Below are 12,945 nucleotides of genomic sequence, written 5' to 3' on the forward strand. Positions count from 1 at the left end.
TATTTGCTCTAATGTCTCCTAAAAGGTTTTCAGCAGCTTTTCACTCTTTTTAATTTCAGGCAATTTGCATCCAGTTTGCTTTTGCTACTCTCGAGGAAAGATAATTCTGTTGATGCAAATTCATATTCTTGTGACGAAAGTAGATGGCCCACACAACAGAAAACATGCTTTTGCCTTAATGTCTCCAAAAATGTTTTCAACAGATGCTGACTGTATTTCATTTCAGGCTATTTGTATCCATGTTGCTAATGCTATTCTTCAGGAAAGATGACTCTGCTTTTAGATGTATATGATGTTAAAATATCTTATCTATAAGAATAGTCATAAAGAGTGCTCACGTGTGCTTCGACAACACCATCAACAACAACGACAATACAAATACTTCATGTATTGTAACATCCTTTCTTTTATAAAATATACACAAAATTACACACAATTCTCCTTGGAGGTATCATAGTTTATTCAAAAGGTCCATTGACAGAATAGTCCTTAAAATGAGAAGGAACTCTTCTAGTTGAACGACAAAGTGTCCTTGTCTCTATCCTTGGTTTTACAGGACTGTTGTTCTCCACATCTGGCATCTTTGTCTATTTGACAGCTTCAGTTGTACTTCTAATCATTATAATTTCTGTTATAATGGAACTGTCATTTGCTCTCTTTGATGCAACTGAGTAGTTCGGAATCAAATTTCCTTTTGGATAGATCTCTGTCAATGTTTCTTTCAATTGTCATGAAACTTTCTAATTCTTTGCTCTCTAATGGTAATTCCTTTGTTTTCCTCAAATGCACTCTATTTCTTATTAGTGATCCCATAGTTGCTTCAATTTCATATGATCTGTCACTTATCTGCCTTGTTATGGTTGCTTTTTCGCACATTTTTTGACCTAGCCTAAATGGCTGTACACAAACTGTATCTCCTTCTTTCGGTGATTCTAAATCTTTTGATCTTTGTCATAGTTTTCAGCTTGTCTGTCTTTATTCGCTATCAGTCTTTGTCTCTCTGACTCTAAATAACTGTCACCTAATGAAGCAAGTAATGATTCTGACATAGCTAAAAAAGCTCTAGTCTTTCTGTTCAAGAGACGTTGTGCAGGACTACTCCCAATATTCTGGGTTGGTGTTTCTTGTTTCTAAATTGCAATGATCGTGCACATTCGTTTATCAGAGCTTTAGCTGCTTTAAACCGCTGACTCCGCTTTTCCGTTTCCTTTTGGATGTCCAGAGTCACTTGTTCTATGCTCAAAATTCCAATGTTCTATGCCCAAAGGAGAAGACCTTCATAACTTGTTTTAGTTTTATAGTATCCATATACTTGGCGATACGGGATAGAGCATGTAACTATTGTTTAGCTCTTTTGTATAAGGATGTTCTTCTGATTTGAAGGATAAAGTCTTATCTAATATAATACCCAGTAATTTTTCTTTTCAACTCTCAGCAATTACTTCGTTGTCAATTCTTATCGATAGGTTGGTGTTCTTTATACTGCTGAAAACATCAGGTGGCATTCATCTCCATTCAATTTCATGTAATTGTCCCAGAAACATTTAGATAAAATGGTGATATCATTTTCTAACTTTTTAATTATTTTATGGTGAATATGATCACTGACATATATAGTTGTGTCATCCTCATAGTTACAAACCATACTGTCAGACACAAACATAAAATCGTTTATGTAAATGTTGAAAAGGAGAGGTCCGAGGACAGAACCCTGATGCACTCCATGGTCTATATTCTTTCATTCACTGTAAGATCCATTAACTTTAACACGATGCTTTCTAGAGTTCAAAAAGTTTTTTATGAAATTTAAAGCTTTTCTTGCAAAACCATACCCCTCTAGTTTAGCCGTTTATAGATCGCGGTTTAAGCAGTCGAATGTTTTGGAGAGATCTACGAAAATAGCCCCTGTGCTCATTCTGTTGTCTAATGCCCTTTTGCAGTTTTCAGCAAAACGAAATAGGGCATGCTGTGTACTATGCCCTTCCCTAAAACCACAGCATAGAGGATTTAGAAAGGAATTAGCAAATGGCTTTACTTGCTTTTCCATTAGTCTCTCAAATATCTTGGACATTGATGGCAAGACTGAAATAGGACTATAATTTTTCTTAACAAGAGCATCGTCTTTCTTAAATATGCTTGATATATCAGCTTCTTTGCGGCTTTCAGGGAAGCTGCTGTTTTCTACACATATGTTAAAATTACCACAAAGAAAAAGGGGCAAAAATTTCACAATTTTTTCGAAGTATTTTTGAGGGCATGCTATCAATCGGTGAAGCTTTTTTTGAGTTCAGTCTTTTGAGCTGATCAAAAACATTGATGGCGTCAATCTCATTAAACTCAAATCTTTCTTGGGGTACTCATTGCTTTTTGATAATTTTGATACAGGGGTGGTTTTTGTATTTATATACTGATTTATCTATAGGATCTTCGATGTTCATTGCGGGAGAGAGGTTGGCTTCATTTTCTTTAATTTCTAACTCATCGGTAATATTTGTAAAGTATTTGTTGAGGATTTGTGCAATTTTTCGGTCGTTATTTACAAGTTCTCCATTTTCCAAAAGATTAATCATTGGTGATACTTGTACTTATCCGTGAGAACCGGTTTGACTGTTTTCCAGAACTTTTTATTGTCTGCTAAATTTTGGGTGTCTAAATTTCTGTAATAAATTAATTTAGATTTTCTTAATATTGCAACACATTTATTTATCTGATGCTTGTATGCGTTCTAGTTTTCGTTGGTCTTCTTCCTGTTGTATTTATTCTTTAGCTTAGATCGGTGCATTACTGCTTTTCGCAGTTCTTTGTTCATGAAAGGACTATCATTTGCACGAACATATTTTTTCTTGATTGTAGCATGCTGATAAAGTACTTTTGTCAAGTTTGTGCTTACCTTAGTCCCTACAAATTTCGCCTGCCTTTAATTTTCGCCCGGGAGGGGGGTGAGAATTAAAGGGGGCGAATTATGGAAATATTTGATGGGGCGAGAACTAGAGGTAGCGAAAATTAAAAGGTGGTTAAAATATCTATTTTCTATAATAGAATCTTAGTTTTTAGGCCCTTCAAGAAAACTTCAAGTTACCATCTTTGCGCGCGTCAAATTTTCAACCTGCGTTGATTGCTTTCATTGTTACAGTCCTCATTTAGTGACTTTATGGAAAAATATCCATACTGAAGGCTGAAGGTCTTAAAAAAGATTTCTTAATCCTTAAAATTTTGACAAAGATGACAAACTTGTGTCTTTTTAAGGGGGCTTGCTGTAGTTAAAAAAAATCCATTAATCTTCGATAACGATAATATTGTCCTCTCCAATGTCTGAAGGGTGATTTTGTTCTTCCATTTCCAAAGTGTTCTCCTCCTCAGGGCCATATTCGTCCAAATCACCAGCGGCCAATCTCTCCTCGGCTTCAGTTTGGTCAGAAGATACTATCATCTTCTCTGGCTCAATATAGTAGTCTTGCAGATATTCTTTCATTCGATTGAAGACAGAACTTGGCGCCTTATTCTTATTAAAGATTAGTACACTCGGTATCTCGAGTCTACCTTTAGGAATTGGCGATCCTCTATACTTGTTGTCTCGTACACGACCTTCTAAAGCGCCTCCATAATTCAAGAAAAAAGGGCAAAAGCGATTTTTCAGCAAAAAGTTTCCAAGCAAAAAAAAAGTTTTTAGAGGCCCGAATGTAGTTCCATGCCGTATGAGCGTTCATTGCTTGGAAACTGATTAGGTCAAAGCTTTGAAATTTAAAGGGTTTGGGGGCGAAAATAAAAGGGAGCGAAATTGTGCACAAAAGGGGGCGAAAATCAAAGGGGCGAAAATTAAAGGGAGCCAAAATTGAAGGTAGGCTAAATTTGAAGGGACTAAGGTATACAATCAAAGGACACTTTTCCTGATAAATCGTTTATGGTATTAGCAATATCATGTGTAAAGTTTATTGTGCTAAACTTTGTATAGTCTCTGTATTGAATTATCCTCGGACCTTTCTTGATATACCCGCCTTTGAGAACTGGTGAGGATCATTGTGTGAAAATCAGAAAGCCCCGTTTCAAATGTTGTCGTGCTTTTAAGGCTGGATTTTCTACTTCTGGCTCTCTTTGGCAATACTAGCAAAGTTGTAGCTATCCATAAAGTATTTTATTTCACAGTTTAGGGCTCCCATTAAGAGAAAGTTTTCAAATTTGTTGTCTAATGCTGTTTTCATCCAAGGCAGGCATTAATTTAAGGAATTTTCATCACTGCACAAAACAGCGTAAAACACAGATTTTTGGGGCCAATAGGGTGTGGCTAAGGGTGTGGCTAAGTTTTGACTGGACCTCTTTTGGAAGGACCAACAATGTATATATTGTTTTCAGCGACGTTTTCAGTGTAATTTGGCCTAACTACAGCTGCTACTGATTATGTATAAATCTTACCAGAACATATCAAACCTGGCCAAAAGAAAACAGAGTAGCAAACCTGATAACAGGGAATTGTTTCTATATTTCCACCCTATGGAGTCAATATTTTATTTCTTTGTGAATGGGGGAAATGGAGTGGAATGTAATCACTCACTGTGTTTGTAAGTTATTGATTAATCCTTAAAAGGCAAATCAACTGTTTCTTTTCATAAAATGTTTCTAGCTTTTTAGAGACTTGATCTCTAATCATGTTACATATTTCAATGTTCTAAGAACTGTCCAAAACACAGCCTTACTGTATATTACATACTTTTTATGTAATATGAGGTTTGTTTATATGATACAAATCTGTAACTGCTACTAATCTTTCAAAACTATAATGGCTAGCTTTATGGATACCCAAACCAAAAATTTTTTTATCTAAATATAAAACAAAGATAGAAATGGTATTCACTACAATAATTGTGGCGTATTCTATTTCATACAAAAGAAGAGAAACAGGCCGTCATTTGATGGTGGTAGTGGCATTGGGTCTTTTTGGCCATGCAATGCAAGAAATCCCAGGTTGTCGGAGGCCTTAGGATAATCTGAAAGAAGAAGCTTAGCTGGGAGCGGAGCAAGCAGAAAATTTTGTGACCACGCCCCTTAGACTATCTTAAAATATATTTCAGAATATTTTTAGCAGTTATTTTCTTGCAATCATTTTAAACATGCTTTTATTACATTTGATTAATGCCAGTCTTAAAATAATTTACATAATTACTTTATAAGACCCCACAGACCTCAGCTTATTCCTTGGAATCTTAGCAATAACAGGATTTATTGCACTATTCTCTTTATCTATTTTTTTCCAGTATCATTTCTATTTTCTTAAAAACACTTTTTGCATTATGAAGTGCGTTTGTGATTAACTGTATATTATTTTTATTGTTAAAGCTGGCTTTAGTTGAGTTTCACGTTTAAATGAGGTTGATTCTATTATCTCATTTGACTCTTGATTATAGTTTGTATTCATATTCTAAAAAACATCCAAATCAGTAGTATTTGGAGAATTTCTAAAGTGAAGTAATTCATCACTGCACATTTTTCAATTCATCACTGCACATTTTCGATTCATCACTGCACAAATTGGTCATCACTGCACCTTAAATTAATCCTTGATCCAAGGTAGATTGCACAATACATGCTTTTTATAAGAAACCGGATCGGATTATAAGAAACATGATAATAGAGAACCCGGAAATTTATGAATGTATTTGAAAAACCAGCTTCTGATGGATTTAAACAGGGACGCCGGAACGAGGGCGGACTTGATTAGAAGGGCATTTGAAAAATAATTCCCAGCTACTAACAATTTTTTCGCAACTGTCATTAGGTTTTGATCTTCTGTCGGTATCTTAAAAATCGGCTAAATTTTGGCATAAGAAATTTCTTTACAAGTTTTGAGAAATGCCGTCATAAACAAGGCACTACAGTCATAAATTCATAAGAATCTCATGGATTTCCTACAAAAGGCAGCGTCAGGGACACTTCTATGAAAAGGGCACTTTAGCCACCCCCCCCCCTTGCCTCTCCACATTACCGACTGATTTTGCAGTTATCGGAGAGTGTTGAAAGTATGTCAAACCCCTTCCAAAGTATGTCCAATCCTGAGTAGGCACATTATAGACAGTGCCGTAGCCAGGGAGCAAGGGGGCGGCGGTGCCCCCTTCCAATCGTAAACATTTTCATGTGTGAGAAAAGCACAAATCTACGAAAAGTCTACACGTCTGCCATAACTAGAGATACTTGGTGTCGAAAGATTGGGCTGTTTATTTATTTTACATTAATAAATTATTTATTTTTGCCCCCCCCCCCCCTCCCAGACTTTTTTTCTGCCCCCTCCCCCAAAATTTTGCACAATTTTGAAACGATGTTAGAAAGAGCAACAGACATTTCACTTTGTTTTTCTGCCATATCAACGTGCCATTTTCACATGCATAGTCAAATCGTCATTTCCATATTTTTTGCAGGGTGTTTGCGGGGGACTGACGCTCCAAACAGTAAAAAAATTCAGTTTTTTCGCCAGTTGAGAATCTTCTCAGGGATCTAGGGTATTATTATGAATTCTGACTTGATATAAGTATAGAGGACGTCGTAGGCTTCTAGATTTAATTGGACCAAGGAAAAAGTAATTTCGACAAATTTTTTCCAAAAAAATTCCGAACAAGCGAATAGAGAATTCTCCTACAAATCCGACAAAAGGTTTCAACAGGGGGGGGGGGGGCAGTGTCACGACGCCGCTGTATGGGTGTAGGGATTGATTGCAATTAACGGTAGGTTTAGTTCTATTTACAGAAAGCGGCATTTTCTCGACCTCTCCCTTCGCGGATTGCTAGCAGACCCTTTTATTTCAGCCCCTTTTTGACTATACAGGCAGTGCTCGGTTTCCATTGTTAAATTAAAGATTAACCAAAAAATTCAGACTGCTCAAAATGAATTTATCGTCTTTTGTTTCAATCTGAAAAACAGACCACATATAGGAATCAAAGAGAAAAATATAAATTGGCTTCCCACGAAAGAAAGATTTGAACAAGGTACAACTGCAAAGGTTTCAAATTTTTTGATAATTCAGCCCCATCCTAAAAGTGTCTGAGATTTTTCTACCTGTTGGCCAGAGCCGAATAATTCGAAGATCAAAAAACAAATTAATCAACGTTTTCGGAAGAGTAACATGGGGAAAAATTGTTTCTCATAATATAGAACAATCTACCATTAGAACTAAAGTCGACAAAGAACATCAACAGTTTCAAAGAACATCAAAAGCCTCTTCACAAAATAAAAACAGAAAGAATAGAACTAAAAAGTCATCGTTTTCCGTTTGTATTTTGATTTGATTGGAACGAAATATTTACATTGCAAGTCAAGTCCCAGTGTTATAGATCTCTCAGAATGTTTGGTTGGAATTGCCTCCAAGCGGTTATTTGCAACCTATTACTAAAGTATACTACTATAGTGTCTCAAATAGACGGACCCCCATTGATTTCAGGACAATCTGTCCTCCCCCCATTGTTTATTAACACCCCCTTTTATCAAATTTTACAAATCAGTCATGACCAGAACACGCCAAAAAATGAATGAAAAGACGACGCGATTTTAAAAAAGTAAGCAGCGTCACCTTCTTCGAATACAAGCACCTTTTAATTAAATAATTTACCTTTCACAATTGGCTGACATGTACACCTCCTTCTATTCCCTCCCCCTTTTGGTACTAGAGTAACCGACAAGCGACTGCGGTGCAGGGGCGTCATTTCATACTTTTCGTCGGGGAGGGGGGGGGCTGCTTTTTTGCCCTGCGAAAAAAAAATTGCCCTGCCAAAAGTTGAAAAAGATTTTTATAAACCCTGTTTTTTATAAACCCTGATTTTTATAAACCCTGTTTATAAATCATGCCTTTATTATTGTTCAGGGCCTTTAGTAGGCATCTCATTTTTTACAACAAACTTTTGATATGAACACTAACATTCCACTGAACTTATTAATTCATTAGATGAAGTTTATTAGATTTTAGCAGTTCTCCCCAACCACGAAAATACGGCCAGATCGCAGATAAAAATGATTTTGGCAGGGCAAGTTTTTTCTGCCAATGGATCTGCTGTGATGTTTTTCTTATATAACTGTAGCGAGAAGGTAGTTTATGCTTGGAAATTGACTGTTCTGAAAGTAACACGATAAACTCTGCCAGTGTAACGAAATAGGAACTGGGAGCCTCTTCACCCCTGTATCAAGGGATAATCAGTGGTATAGATAGCGAAATTCATAGGAGGGGCGAGAAGTTTAGATCAAAGATACAGGAATTTAGATCTTCCAACAAAAATTTAATAAACTTCATCTAATAAACTAATAAGACCTAGTGTTCTTTTTTATATTGGTCGCCAGGGAACGCCGGGAAGGTCAAATTATTTTGAATTTTGCGATTATAGGGGATTATAGGGGATGATTGGGGATGATTGAGGATGATTGGGGATGATCGGGGATGATTGGGAATGATAGTCGATCGTTCTAGATGACCTGGTTTCATAAATCATAAGCCAAAGTAGGAAAGCTAAACTTTGCAATGATTCTTCGCCAACAGATTAAGAGAATCATACAAAACTCTTATCAATTATTATACTACGTGGAACTCAGGCTTTGTAAGTGACTGCACCTATCTTGTCACCTGGTCGCGTCCGACAGGCCCTTTAAGAGCCACAAAGCCACCTTAGGAGAATATTGCCAGTACTTCTCTGTGCCAATAAACCGAAGTTTCTACTTCTCTAGTATCAATTGGTAGGAGATTTAAAAAGAGTAGGAGATGAAAATTGGAAGGAAAAAGAAGGCAATCTAGCCACTGTTAAAAAGCTTCCCACGTCTATAATAATTATCTTGTTTCCGTTTCCGTGTGTTACTGTGTCACTGAGGTCTTCGCGCTATTGAGATTTTGAGAGTTTTGTCAAGCAGGTTAGTTGAGAGCTATTTCACTGTAGTTTGATGTAGCTAAGCAAGCATTTGCAACCAATTTTACGTTGTTTGAGCGCTCTTTTGCAAATATAAATGGAAGGAAGTCAGAATGAAATTTTTAATTCAGGGGTAGGAAATTTAAGATTAAGAAGAAAAGAAATAAGGAAATCCTGTCTTGGAAAGCTGGAAAAAATTTTCATTTTGAAAAGGTTTTAGAAGGTATATTTTAAAAATACAGGAACAAAACACGACCCCTTGGTAGATCAACATATTAAAGTTTTATAGCAATCCTTTTTTTGAGCTTTTTACTTTCTGTAACGATTTATTTTTCTTCGGCTGAAAGATGTTTGATTGTATCCCACATGATTTGCTTATTGCCAAACTACATGCGTATGGATTTAATGAAGCTGCTCTAGTTCTAATTTATTCCTATCTCAAAAGACAAAAACAGTGTGTTCGGACAAATAATGCACCAGGGCTCTGTGTACCTCAGGGCTCTGTGCTAGGACCAGTTCTGTTCAATTTTTGCATAAATGACTTATTTCTATTCATAAAACAAGCAACGCTCTATAATCATGCAGACGACAAAGCACTTGTTTATTTTTTTAAAAACATGCGCGATCTTGTAAATACTTTGCAGAAAGAAACGGAAATTGTGTTATCATGGTTAGAGCAAAATGAAATGATTGCAAACCCTGAAAAATTTCATGCTATAATTCTTAGGAAAAACTAGAGAAATACTAGTGGAGAACAAATGATCATTAATAGTAAAAAAGAATCAATCTGAGGAGACAGTGGAGCTTTTAGGAGTAACGTTGGATTACAATTTTGATTTCGACCCACATATTTCGAATCTTTGCAAAAAAGCTGCAACACAATTAATTGTTGGTTTCCACAAGAAAAGATTCTTGTTCAGAGCTATGTATATTTCAATTTAAGTTTTTGTCCCTTGGTCTGGTATTTTTCATGTTCTGAATCATTACAGAAAATTGAACAGATACAAGAACGCGCCTCAATGAAGTCAAACAAATGAACGATGCTCGTTGCTCGTCAAAGAATTCTGTGCTTTGAAATATTCAAAACAGTAAAACAGTTGAACTCACCTTTTATGCAGAGTATTTTTAAATTACGTTCGGCAAATTATTCATTAAGAAATCCCAATAACTTAGCCCATGTTAGACCTAATCAAACAACATTTGGATCCAAAAAATATGTTAATCGGGCCACAGATTTGGAATGGCCTACCCAACGATCTGAAATCCGCAGAATATTTAAAAAGTTTTAAGAATCTAATAAAATAACGGGACGGACCGAATTGCAAATGTAGTGCTTGTCAGCTTCTGCCAGTAAATGCAAGTTAATCTTCAACTTAGTATCTTTAATTACTTTAATGTACTAATTGGTAGCTATGTTCGATTTTGATTAGTTAACATTGTATATATGTATATATTGTTAGCTATTGTTTTATATACAATGAAAATAAATTTACAACAACAAAAACATATAGTGTGAGAAAATGAAACATTGCTTTGAAAAAATGGCTGCCCCTTTTTGTTAATCATAAACGGTTTTCTGGGACTTTGTGCTGGGCGATGCCTTCAACTCATCGTTGTTAGAACCAAGGGGAACGAGAGAATATTTGGAAATCCTAAACTGATGAAGGAAATCGTTTATGTCACGTGACGGGTAACATCCAGTTCAACAAACAGAAGGAAAGACTCAGTATAGAGACGAGAAACGCAATAAAGAGAGTTGGAAGAGTAAAAATGAAAACGCTTCAGGCTAATGGGGGTTAAAAATTTGATACAAAGAAAGCTGTTTGAAGTGATTTCCAAAACGAGGCCTTAGGCTGCGTTTACATGGGGCCGGCCGAATATTTGGTCGGCCAAAAATTTGGCTTGCTTTTGAAGCCGGCCACAAATGAGGTCACTTAGGCGTTACGTTTACACGGGGCCGGTCAAGTGACCTAATTCTTATGACTTGTGCAATGTGTCAAAGACTTGAAGCCAAAAATCATTGTGAACAAAGAGCTAACAAAACAACTTCTCTCATTCTCTGTTCTCGTGTTCTCTCTTCGCAAAATTCTGTTTAAAGAGCATGGCAAACATAACTGCTAGCAATGATTGGAAATTTACGATGTTTGTTATGCTTTTTATTTTTTAATTTCAAAATGAGTCTTTCGACGAAAGGCATTCATATTTTCAGCAAAGCACAACCTACAAACGCAAAATCTAACCAGTGACTCTAACCAGCAACAATCATTAATTTCGGCCCAAAAATTTCAATTTCCCATTTTGTGTTTACCTCCGTAGCACGCATCGACACCCTCTTTTCGGTACCGTGCAAATATCTGGCCGGCCATAACCATTTGCACGAGGCTGCTCGCGAATTCGGCCGGCCAAGTTTCAAAAACGACGCTTTTCTAGGTGGCCGAATATTTGCACGCCTAAGTGACCTAATTTGAGGTCCCCGTGTAAACGCAAGGCCTAAGTAACCAAATATTTGACCGATCAAATATTCTGCCGGCCCCGTGTAAACGCAGCCTTAGATTGATTTGGAATGTTTCTAAATTAGCGGGCGGAAAAAGTTAGAACTTCAAATAACTGTAAAGAAACAATTCATTCAACCACCTTAGCCTTCGAACAGATATCCAATTTCGATACTTATTATCACTAGCGCAGTGAGGGGCAGGTAGGGCAGACACCGCTGTTCCCCCAATTGATCAGAAAGTTTGTGCCTGAGAAAAGCGCAAATCAGCAGAAGGGCATATTATTCCAAGCTAACTTTAAGCATTTTCAATCACAACATTACCACCTTGGCGCTATTAGACCTCTTATTTCTTGCTTGATGAGAATTGCGTGAGTTCTACCGAAAACAATATCAACGGCAAAAACAGAAACTTGTTCTTTCTAGCACACACAGCTACGGCTTCGACTTTCAACGGGTGCAGTTAACTTCACGATTTTTCTTCATCTGTAACTACTGCGATGACTTCTAAAAACTACCAGCTAAGCTACATATATAGTAGGGGTATTTGCGGCAAAGTTTATGGTAGCGAAAACGCAAATGTAAATAACTATTTCTCTCGGTAATTCTATAGCACTCAAGAATGAGCAGTTTTTTGTTTTTTTCCCTGTGCTAACGTGTGATAGTAACGCATTTAACTTATCTCAAAACATATCAAAGTATCTGTTACGCCTCTAAACTCATCTGAAGTGAAGTACGAGCAAACAAGGTCAAATCAATTGTAGTTCATTTTGTCTTGCATGGTGAGTAGCCCTCCTCTGCAAGTTTGTCATTGTAACGTGGATCCAATTCTAGCGCAAACATTGATAAAGATCTTTTGATCTACTCAGGGGCGGATCTACGGAGTATCTGCCTTAGATGGATTCCAGGATGTTTTGATGCAAATGCTACACTCTAAAATAAAGAAGAAAATTTTTGAATGGCCAACAGAGAGCCTGATGGAATAAATGAACTAGTTCTAAAATGCACGTGGCTTGCTGCAAAATGGCGGATTTTTAAATATATTTCCTAGATAGCATTGAGGGTTGTAAAATCATATGAATAAAATCATGCCAATCAAATTATGCAAATTTAATTGTCAGTATATTTCATTAAAAATAATAAAAAACTGTTTTACATGTAAGTTGTCAATGCGAAATATTGAATACTGAATGATACGTAGAAAAATAACTAAGAAGAGCTTTGGAACTACTTGCCTTTGTCCTATATTGAGGGTTACATTGTACTTGACATATTATTTAAAATAATCCAATTTCAGGAGAAGATATTCTGAAGTTGTATCAATAACCAAAAGAGAAAACGAAAGGAAGAGAATTTTCTGTAATAGGCAATTCAAGATAAAGAGCATTCCAAAATTTTGTACCCTAATAAGAAATGAAAGTTATATGATGTGTTAGTCTGTGGCTCCAAATTGGTGGGAGAACGAACTGAATTAGGATTGAACAGTGTTGTGGTTGTTGTGTACATCACTATTTTTCATAGAACAGGTCTCGGATAATAGAAAGAATGCTTTTCGTATTAACGTCGAACAAAATCAAGAAAATT

The sequence above is a fragment of the Rhopilema esculentum genome, chromosome 8 (genome assembly GCF_057945365.1).
Source record: "Rhopilema esculentum isolate cy_ngs chromosome 8, ASM5794536v1, whole genome shotgun sequence".
NCBI lineage: Eukaryota > Metazoa > Cnidaria > Scyphozoa > Rhizostomeae > Rhizostomatidae > Rhopilema > Rhopilema esculentum.